Raw genomic sequence first — 10,851 nt, forward strand, 5'->3', positions numbered from 1 at the left:
AACACAAAGCAGATTATTATTGTAGATCATGCAGGGAGAACAAAGGGTAAAATATTTAACTTCAGCAGTGTTTGACTATATTTTGTGCAGTGAGAAAACCTGAAGTCATTTTCAAAGTCCAGCATTTCTTCTTTTCAGTTGGGTCAAGTTTTTAAGCTTTCTAAATCTCTGTTTTCTGGCTAATGAAAAGAAAATAGGATTCTCCCGAGTCTCCTATCTACTTACTCCAGGACTTCTGTGAGGATCCAATGAGGTGAGGCGTGGGAAAACACTTCACAGACATTTGGTTAAAATGTGAAATACTTCCACCTGGCTATAAAGCAAGTCTGTTCCTGAACTGAAGAAACTGCAAGGAGGCTAGTCATTGCTAGGGAGAGGAAGTTGGGCATTGCTATGTGACATCATTACTCGGTGCCCACAGTGACCATTTCCAGGCTGGGCTGGGCTGTGGGCCGCATATTGTGCCACGGGGTCTGGGCAGTATTGGCTGCGATTTGGTGGGCTGTTGCTCCGTGGTGGTGGTGAGGCCTGTGTCACACTTGGGGGAAGCCGAGTGTTGTGTTGTGGGTGCCAGGTTTTCGGTGCCGTTTCTCTATGTGCATCAAGGCAGCTCCTGCATTGAGCATCTGTCCCTTGGTGGTCAGTGCGCATCATAGCAACCGGTCAGAAGGTGGGAGGGACGCTTATCATATTAGTCTTTTATATAGAGAGATTGTCTGTGTTTCATAGACAGAGGGAAAGGTTGAATGTTGAAGGAAACAGATTTTCTACCTTGTGTGAGGTCCACCTACACCCACTAGCAGGGCTAATATTTAAGACTGTCATTACCAAGTGCTGCTGAGGATATGGAACAACCGAGCTGTCAGGCATGGCTGGTGGGAACGGAAAGAGACACAGCCACTTTGGAGAGCAGTTTGGCAGTTTCCAGTGTGAAGCACTTTTACCCGATGGCCTAATAGTTCTGCTCTTATGCATTTAACCAATACAAAGGCCTGTATGTTAATTACAGCTTTATCATAACAACTGAAAGCTGGAAACAGCTCATGTTCATCAACTGGTGAATTGATAAATTGTGGTATATTTATATAATGGAATACTATTCAGCAATGAAAAGGAAGGGACTGCTGATACTAGCAACACTGTGGCTGGAACTCAAAAACATTATGTTGAGAGAAAGAAGCATATTCTGTGAGTCCATTTATATGAAGTTGTAGAACAAACAAAACTAATTGATAGTGATAGAAACTGGGGAGATCACTGTGGGACTTGATTACAGAAGGCCAGGATGGAACTTCTGGGGTGAAGAAGATGTAATATATATGTTTGAGGTGATGGTTACATAGACATGTGCATTTGTCCAAATTCATTAAACTGTGCTCTTAGAAGGGGTGCATTTTATTGTATATAAATTGTACCTCAATAAAGTTGATTTAAGAGCATAATGAGGAGCGAAGGTGTTGAATAGCAAAGCACAGTTGGTATAAAGCTTAAGTTATTTTTACCATGCCATTGAATTTTCTCTGATCTCATTTTCTCAGAACTGTGGTCCTTCTGTTACTGTCCCTTGCCACTTGCCTGAGATCACAGGTATAACGACAAGCCAGTGTTTCATTGTGGAAAAAAACAAAACTGAACAATCCACCCATGCACATTTCCATGAGCACGTTTCGTCTGTGCTTGAGGATATCATGGGAATCATTTAAAGCTTCAGTTATTAATTCTTCTTTAGTTACAAAAATTTACCAGCACAACTATATATGCCAATAAAATGATCCCTGGAGAAATGTCAAATGCTTTCCGATTCTCTAGAAGGAAATTTAGGGAATTTGTAGACTGAGTAGGTTCACTTTATAGCCATATTCTCTGCTAAAAAATCCAAAAGTAAAAGCATTGGCATCACAGTTGGTGTTCTGAGTCATATTTTAAATCCTGCAAGCCTGTAGCCTAGCAAAGTGCTATTCAGAAAACCCTTAAAGGGTGTGTATATGATATATCTTTGTCTTGCCAACTCCCTGCCAGCATCTCTCAGACATTTTGTTCAGCCATGTCTAAGGCTAGAACTGAAGTCACATGAGTCCATTTGAAGTGAGGTCTAGACATAAGATGAATTTAGCATTGCTTCTAACTGAGTTAAAGATTGCTGAGAGCTTTCTCCTTGGTGTGCTGGAGAATTATTAAGTAACTTTTAGAACCCAGGGCACATTATGGGCCGGCTAATGAAATAACATTTAAGGATTATATTCATCCAAGTGTTCTTTTGCTCAACTAAAACAAAACAGCACCCAGTATTTTTTGATATAGTTGTGCCTGTATGACTTCCACATGGGTCCGTTTATTAGTTTATTCACTGAACATTTGACTACCTATGAGATGACAGGCATTTTGCTGGACAGCAGGATATAAAGATGAGAAAGAAGAGCATCTGTCCTCTAGGAGCTTATAATTCGGTAAAAAGAGAAGACATGCAAACAAATATGTTTATAATACAGTTGCTACGATAGGTATGTGCAAGGGCAGCCTGTGTGTGCTTGCCTGGGAATGTTAAGTCCCTCTGGTCTAACATGGAATTTAAGGCCAACGCTTCCTTATTGATTTGCTGTCTGGATGCTCTATTTGTTGATAAGGTAGAGTATTAAAGTTTCCTACTGTTATTGTATTGCTATCTATTTTCTCCTTTAGGTCTGTTGATATTTGCTCTATATATTTAGGTGCTCCTATGTTGGGTGCATAATATTTATAAGTATTATACACTCTTGTTGGATTGACTCCTTTATCATTATACAATGACCTTCTCTGTCACTTAGACAGTCTTTGTCTTAAAGTCTACTTTGTCTGAGGTAAGTATTTCTACCCCAGCTTTCTTTTGGTTTCCATTTGCATGGAAAACCTCTTTCCATCTCTTCACTTGCAGTCTGTGTGTGTCCTTACATCTGAAGTGAGAAGGCAGCAAATAGGTGGTTGTTTTTATCCATTCAGCCACTCTCTGTCTTTTGATTGAAGAATTTAGTCCTTTTACATTGTGTTCACTGTTTTCTGGCTGGTTTGTAATTCCTTTGCTCCTTTCTGCTCTTTGCTGTGTTCCTCTGTGCCTTGATGATTTTCTGCGGTGATATGCTTAGATGCCTTTCTCTTTATCTCCTGTGTACCTGGGTATGTTAGGCAGGAATGGATGGGAAGAAAGCCTCATCTGAGCTACGACCTGGGTATGGTGGCTCTACCACGCTCACAGTGGGGCGGGGCCTGCTGCACAGCCTCAAGGCCTGTGTGTGTGTAACTGCAGGCCGGAGGATTGGTGTGCCGGAGCGGGGAACTGTGGTGGTAGTTACGGGAACCGTGTGCAATACAGAAGCCTCAAGACTTCCTTCTGTAACGTGGTAATCCTCAATCCTGTACATTTTAATCATCTTTTAAAAAACATTCATACCCAGGTCCCAGGACTGCTGAATTAGAGTGTTCAGGAAAAGGAGCAACCAATCAATGTGTCTCTCTCACATTGATGTTTCTCTTTCTACCACCCTCCCCCCACTTTCCCTCCACTCTCTCTCTAAAAAAAAAAAAAATCAATGGAAAAATGTCCTTGGGTGAGGATTAAAAAAAAAAGATAACTTGCTATGCCCCCTCCCTTGTCCCCTTTACATACATATGTAGGCACATAAGACATAAAGGGAGGACACTGATAACGGCTATTTGTGATTTGTACTATCGCTAAGAAGGGAGAACAAACAACCTGAGCCAGGACAGTCTGATTCCTGGAGCAGCATAGTTGCGGGTCTAAATGTCCTGGGAGAAGGGGATCTTGTAGGATTGAACACCTTGTGACTACCTTCAGGTTGGTGAGCTGCTCCTATAGCCTCGGGGCAGCTGATGAGGCTGAGATCACTGATGTCCCATTGGCTGTCTCTCACTCGCTCTCTCTGCCTTTCCAGTCTCTCTGTGGCTAAAAATAGCTCCCCATAGTAGTCCCACTTGTCCCCGAAATTCTGTGAATCTGGTTGGCTCAGCGCGGTCAGTGCAGTGGCTGCCTTAGGTTGGGATCGTCCCAGTAGCTGGGGAGGGGAAGGGCTGAGCACAGGGAGGGCGGTCCTCTGAGGAGAGGCGCCCCTCTTACAGGTGCCCGTGTCCTGACCTCCAGTCATGATGAGCTCCTCTCTGCAGAGATAACTCAGCAAGCGGGTCGTGGGTTCTTTTGTAGGCCTTTTAAAGAAAGAACTGAGATTGGTGAAGACCCTCTGTTGATAGAGAATCTAGCATAATTGATGGAAAGTATCATCTAGGATTTGCGCTCCAAAATGAAAAATAATTTGCTTAATTGGTTCCATTGCTGATTCTGTGTGTGTGTGAGGGGGCGGGCCATTAGGGGAGTTTGGAGCTATATTTCAGAGAATCTCTGATGGTCATACTTACATGTTTGCTGTTTCTTTTTTTCTTCTCCTAAAACTAACTCAAACCTGCCCTTTCCCTCCTTCTGTATTGACCCTTAGCTGATTAGCTTACTTTGTATTCAGAGTTAATGATGTGGTTTTCCCTAAGGAGGATGATCGTGACTTTTCCCAGGAAGCTCAGAGTCACTGAGAATATGGCCTGGTTGTAGGGGTTGGGGTTGGGGACAGGGACAGAGATCCTTGACCTGAAACCCTGAAGCAGGGCTGGGGATTAAGCACAAATAGCAGGGTTGACAGCAAGGCTCTGAGTCAGGACCAGGTGGTCAGGCTAGAATGAGGTCAGGCTGAGGACTGGGGGCCGAGCTGGCAGCTCGTGTAAGCCAGCAGAGAGGCAGCAGAGGGGTCAGGGAGGGTGGGAGAGGGTAGGGAGCGTGGCCCAAGTTTTATTACAAATTTCCCGACTCTCATTTGGGGTTTGTTGCAATGATGAATCACATAATGCAGTTGTGTTTTTAATTGTTTAATAAGCAATACATATTAGTGAAGCCACATTCTAAAGGCACCAAAGTATTCACTGAAAACTTGATTTCCCTCCCAGCCTCGTCACTCAGCCACACAGCTCCCTGTGTGAGAATAGTTTCCCGGTTGAGGAGGTCATAGCATGAAGAGGCAGGTTGGTCAGGTCACGCCGTGGCAAGGGCAAGCCTGCCCTTCTAACACCGGAGTTTGTGCTGTGCCCAGTTCACCTCACTGTGTTCTGTTGGGGCCCTTGGTAACCTAGTCCAGACACTCAGCATTTATGGGTCGTTTTTGTTACTATTTTTAAACCATCTATTTTCTATTTCTATCTAAACAATACCTTCTCTGAGGCCAGGCCAATCCCATTAGTCCCTATTGCAGTGTACATAGGCTATTCTAGGGTATTTTAAAAATGAATTACATCCACAACACTAATGGTGTTAAAGGTACAGAGATTCCACAAATGTGTTTGTGGTGCCTGCTGGGGGGAGGACATAATGGTGATAAAAAGCTTTATTGACTATAAGAATCATCTAGAAGTTGCCAGAAGTCATGACTTTCCATGTATCTTCCCTAAGAATTTTTTTTTTAATCCAGCAGTTGGACTTTCTGTATGAATGTTGTACTTCAACAAAAAGTTTAAAAAAACCTTATAATGAGAATTTGTTTGTTTGCTTTCATTTCCAGATAAGCAGACATTTATTGAAATTAGTATTTTGGGAGAGTAGCAAAATGCTACAGACACTCCCAGCCTTATAGAATTCTCATGAATGGTTTTGTATGTCTGACTAGCAGTGGGATGGGATTCCCACGGTGGACATGGCTTGTATTTGTCCACTGGCTTAGGATACCTGGGGAATGATGGGACCAGAGGGTGTGCACCCTACTTCCCGATGCTGTAGACAGGGAACTGCCACCCTGAGCTTCGTTCTGGAGTTGAATTTGGAAGGCAATTTCACCCTGTAAGTGCCATCAGCTCTCTGTTTCAAGTGCATTGCACAGATCTCTCTGGGTCCCATGGGTACATGACCATGAGATAACAGATTTCTATGAAAAAGTGTTTTGAGTTTCAAATAGCTGATTCATAATTACCCTTTGGAACAAAACCTCCCAAAAGTTGAGATGATTCGTGATTGTGCTTGCTTTATTTACCTCGCTCATTTAACTGCAGACAGTGAAATGCAGGCTTTGCATTAGCTTTGGGTTCTTTTGACTCGTGATGGTTTGACTAGTGAATACTGAGCACATACATGTCTCTATTTTAACCTACATGGTGGTATTTCTGAGAAGTAGAGTTGTGGTAACTTTTTTTGTTTAATGTGAACCTTTGCTGAATGTAAAGCAAGCAGACAGATCAAAGATCAAGCAATTGTTTTGGAGCTTAAAGGTCATTTTAACGTCACATCTAGATTTGGCGTCTAGTCTTTCTGTGAGGGCTTTAGTCAGAGAGTTGCTTGTAGATAGGCCCTCAGTGATCTAAGCTGATACTGCCTGCCAGGGGAGAAGAGGGCCTTCAATTTAAGCTCTTGGAGGACCCCGTGTTTTATTTCTGGACATGGCTGTCAGCAGCCTCTCACCTGAGGAGGAGCCTTGGTGACCTGTTAGAGTTCTCCGATGACCAGTGTGGCAGCCCCGGGTGGACAAGTCTTGTTATCATTTGTATTGGTGTTTCCACATGTTGAAGTTGACTTTGACCTTTTGACTTTGCTATTTCATTCTTTCCTTTCCATGAGTTCATTAGCGCATATAAGTTCAGGCTTTACGTGAACTGATATGAAATTGTAAGCTCCCATGTTGATATTATGTAGCTCATTTGTTTTCAGTTAAGTATGATATTATAAAGCAGTCATGGTGGAGTTCTCAAAACTTTCTTATTGGAGCTTTCTTCATCTCTTTCAGAACTCAGAATAGTTCTCTTCTGAATCTTAGGACTAGATCCCAGTGTCATATATCTGACTCAGCAAAATTAGATTCACCTCAATGCCAGTGGTTTTTGTGGAAGAAGCTGAGTAATTGATTCTATTTGATTCAAAGATTATTTTTGGGAGGGAAGGATTTTTTAAGTTGACATACAATTCACATATCACAAGTTTTACCCTTTTAGAGTGTATAAGTCAGTGATTCATTTTTTAGTACATTCACAAAATTGTGCAGCCACCACCACTAATTCCAGTATGTTTTCATCACCCCTAAAAGAATTCCCAATCAACCAAAGGACTTGTATGCATGCATATCAGCCTAACCAGTGGACACAGACAACAGGGGGGTGAGGGCATGAGTGGGGGAGTTGGGGCAATGGGGGGATAAGGACACATATATAATACCTTAATCAATAAAGAAATTTTAAAAAAATAAAGAATTCCCATACTTCCTATTTCCCCCTACCTTTAGGCCCAGGCAAACACAACTTTGTGTTTCTATAGATTTGCTCATTATGGACATTTTATATAAATGAAATCATATAAAATGTGGCCTGTTTTGTTCATCTTTCTTCATTTAGCATAATATTTTCATTGTTCATCCATGCTTAGTATGACTCAGTGTTTTATTCCTTTTCATAGCTTAATAATATTCCATTGTATGGTCAATTAGTTTGGGCTATTATAACAAACTAGAGGCCTGGTGCATGAGATTTGTGCACGGGGGCGGGGGGCGCATCCCTCAGCCCGGCCTTCGCCCTCTTGCAGTCCAGGGGCCCTTCGGGGGGGGGCGGGGGGGATGTCCAACTGACGGCTTAGGCCCACTCCCCTTGGGCAGTCAGACATCCTTAGCGCTGCCATGGAGGCGGGAGAGTCTCCCGCTACTGCCGCAGTGCTTGCCAGCGTGAGCCTGGCTTCTGGCTGAGTGGCGCTCCCACTGTGGGAATGCACTGAGGGGGCAGCTCCTAGCAACCGGTCGTTCCGCTATTTGGTTGATTTGCATGTTAGCCTTTTATTATATAGGACTAGAGGCTGGATACATGAAAATGCATGAGTAGGTCTTCCTTTCCTCAGCTGCTAGCACCGGCTTCCTCCTGGCACCCGGGATCTGGGCTGCCGGCACTGGCTTCTCTCTGGCAGCTGGGACCTGGGCTTCCCTCCTCCAGCCACCGGCAGGCACCTGGGACCCCACCTGGCTTCCCTCAGGCTGCCTGAAGGGAAGCCAGGATCTGGGCTGGCTTCATCAGGAAGGAGGTCCAGAATGATGTCTGGAAGACATCTAGTCTAATTAGCATATTACCCTTTTATTATTAAGATTACCTTGGACTGGTTGGCCTAAACCACAAACATTTATTTCTTACAGTTCTGGAGACTGAGAAGTCCAAGATCAAGGTGCCAGTGAGGCCATTGTCTGGTGAGAGCCTACTTCCTGGTTTGTAGATGACTATTGTCTTGTATCACAATGCTGAGAGCAGAGAGAGGAAGTAAGCTTTCTTTCTGTAGAAGTACTAATCCCATTCCTGAGGGTTCCCCCCTCCTGACCTAATTATCTCCCAGTGGCCCTACCTCCAAATACCATCACATGGAGATCAGACTTCAGCATATGAATTTGGGATGATACAGACATTTTAATTTATAACATATGGATATTCCACTTTTTGTTTATCTGTTCATCAGTTGATAGACATTTGGGTTTTTTCACTTTTTGACTATTATGAATTATGATGCCATGAACATTCTTGTACAAGTTTTTGTCTGGGCATACGTTTTAAAGTATCTTGAGTATATACCCAGGGGCAGAATTGCTTTCTCATTTTGTAACTATGTTTAACACTTTAAGGAACTGCCAGATGGTTTCCCAAAGTATACATTCCCACCAAAATGTGTGAGTTCCAATTTATCCACAACCTTGCTAGCACTTGTTATTATCTGCATGTTTGTTTGCTTGTCTATATTTTTTTTGTAGTTATAGTTTGTATTTCTTTCATGGTTAATGATGTTGAGCATTTTCTCATGTGCTTATTGAACATCTGTGCGTCTTCTTTGGAGAAATGCCTATTTAAGTCCTTTGCCCATTTGAAAAATTGGGTTGTTTTTCATTGTTGAGTTGTATGAGTTCCTTATATATTCTGGATACTAGACCCATATTAGATATATGATTTGCAGAAATTTTCTCCCATTCTTGGGTTGTCTTTTCATTCTCTTGATGTTTATCTTTTGAAACATAAAATTTAAAAATTTTGATGAGGTCCAACTTACTATTTTTTTCTTTTATTGCTTTTGCTCTAGGTGTCATAGCTAAGAGATGATGACCTAATCCAAGATCAGGAAAATTTACCCCTATGTTTTCTTTCAATTGTTTTATAGTTTTAGCTCTTACATTTAAATCACTGAACCATATTGAGTGAATTTTGTATGTGGTATAAAGTAGGGATTCAACTTCATCCTTTTGCATGTGAAAATAATACACTTTTCCCAGTACCATTTGTTGAAAAGCCTATTTTCCTCCATTGAATTGTGTTGGCTCCTTTGTCTAAAATGAATTGGCCATCCATGTGAGAGTTTAATTTCTGCATTTTCAATTCTGTTCCATTTTATCTATATGTCTGCATGCCAGTACACACTATTTTGATTCTTGTAGCTTTGTGGTAAGTTTTGCAAGAATGAAGTATGAGTCCTACAAATTTGTGAAGATTATTTTTTTGATATGATGTTGATATCCACTCTTCTCCCTCACATTCTTTGAGATATCTTTTCTCTGTCATCATAAATTCATATTAGAACTGTTGCTTTGAATTGGCCGTGAATTCAATTTCAGGTATAAACTCACTATCTATAATAATAAAAGGGTAATATGCTAATTAGACCAGACATGATTCCGGACGTGATTCCGGATGTCCTTCCGGACTGAGCTGGGGTGGGAGCGAAGTCTGGGTCCCGGGTGCCTGCGGCGGCCAGAGGGAAGCCAGCCCAGGTCCCAGGAGCCTGTGGGTGGCCAGAGGGAAGCCTGGGTCCCAGGTGCCAGAAGGAAGCCAGTTCCGGCAGCCGCGGGAAGGAAGGTCTACTCTTGCACAAATTTTGTGCATCAGGCCTCTAGTTCTTATATAAAATGTATAGATTTGGAATCAGGCATATTACAAAAGTTTGACCACTAGGTCATCTCAGTTTCTTAACTATAAAATGAAGTTTAAAACTGAAGTTAAAGGATAATTCTGAGAATTAAAAAAGTACACACACACACCAATACCAATACACACATCTGGTGTGGCACCTGGGAAATGATAGATACAAAATAAATTATCTGTTGCCTTTCCCATGCCCTTCTCATGGGTATAAAAACTTTCCTTGTACCTTGTAAGACAGTTCTGTTCTCTTCCTTGAAGTCAGCCTTCTTCTGTTTAGAAACTTTCTCCAAAAATGTCATGTGTATTGGTACTACTGAATCTTCTAGTCTATTCTGTGGTATTGTTTGTAGTACAGTGTTTCAGACTTCATTCACTGCTTTATCACCGATGTTTAGAAGCACTTGACCAAATAGTAAGTGACCAGTAAACATTTGTTAAGTGAATACTTTGTTGATTCCACGTTCTTTTTTCCTTGGTAAATATAGTGCCGATTTCTTGGAAGTAGGAAGTAAGCATACATAACAGTTGCATGAATATTTACTTTATGATATATTTTCCACAAGATGTTTTTGGGCAGTTTGTCCAGTTAACTGAGTGACACTCCTGGAGATGATGATGTATTTCCCTTTCAGGTGTTTCTGTTATCAGTAGAAGTGGAGTTCTTGGGGTGCCTCAGGGAAAATAATTTCCTGAGGTCCCCAGGGGAGGGTGGGTTTTTGTGGCAAGTGTTATTAATGATGTAAAATTAAGGGGGTTCCTCTTCAAAGTCCCATCTCTGTTCGTCCCGCCTTGGAAGAAGTCCAGTCTTTTCTCCAGCAGGGCTAGGATTAAGGCCATTGCCCATAATATCTACTTCATATTAAAGTCCAGTCCACTTCAGCATCTGGCTAGCTTAGCTCGTGGTTC

General features: G+C 42.1%; 1 protein-coding gene across 8 annotated transcripts in view; it reads left to right on the plus strand.

Moving 5' to 3' along the window:
• OSBPL3 (oxysterol binding protein like 3) overlaps window positions 1-10,851 on the plus strand; it is a 146,236-nt gene that overhangs the window by 41,684 nt on the left and 93,701 nt on the right. Inside the window, exon 1 of one of the 8 annotated variants that reach the window (XM_006779001.2) lies at window positions 8,214-8,234. The exons of 6 other annotated variants lie outside the window; for them this stretch is intronic. The gene's annotated coding sequence lies outside the window, so the exon portion shown is untranslated. Of the gene's footprint in view, window positions 1-8,213; window positions 8,253-10,851 lie in introns of those variants that run through there. One more of the 8 variants, XM_006779003.1, reaches the window with a different exon arrangement.

This window comes from Myotis davidii, unplaced genomic scaffold, assembly GCF_000327345.1.
Source record: "Myotis davidii unplaced genomic scaffold, ASM32734v1 scaffold168, whole genome shotgun sequence".
Taxonomy (NCBI): domain Eukaryota; kingdom Metazoa; phylum Chordata; class Mammalia; order Chiroptera; family Vespertilionidae; genus Myotis; species Myotis davidii.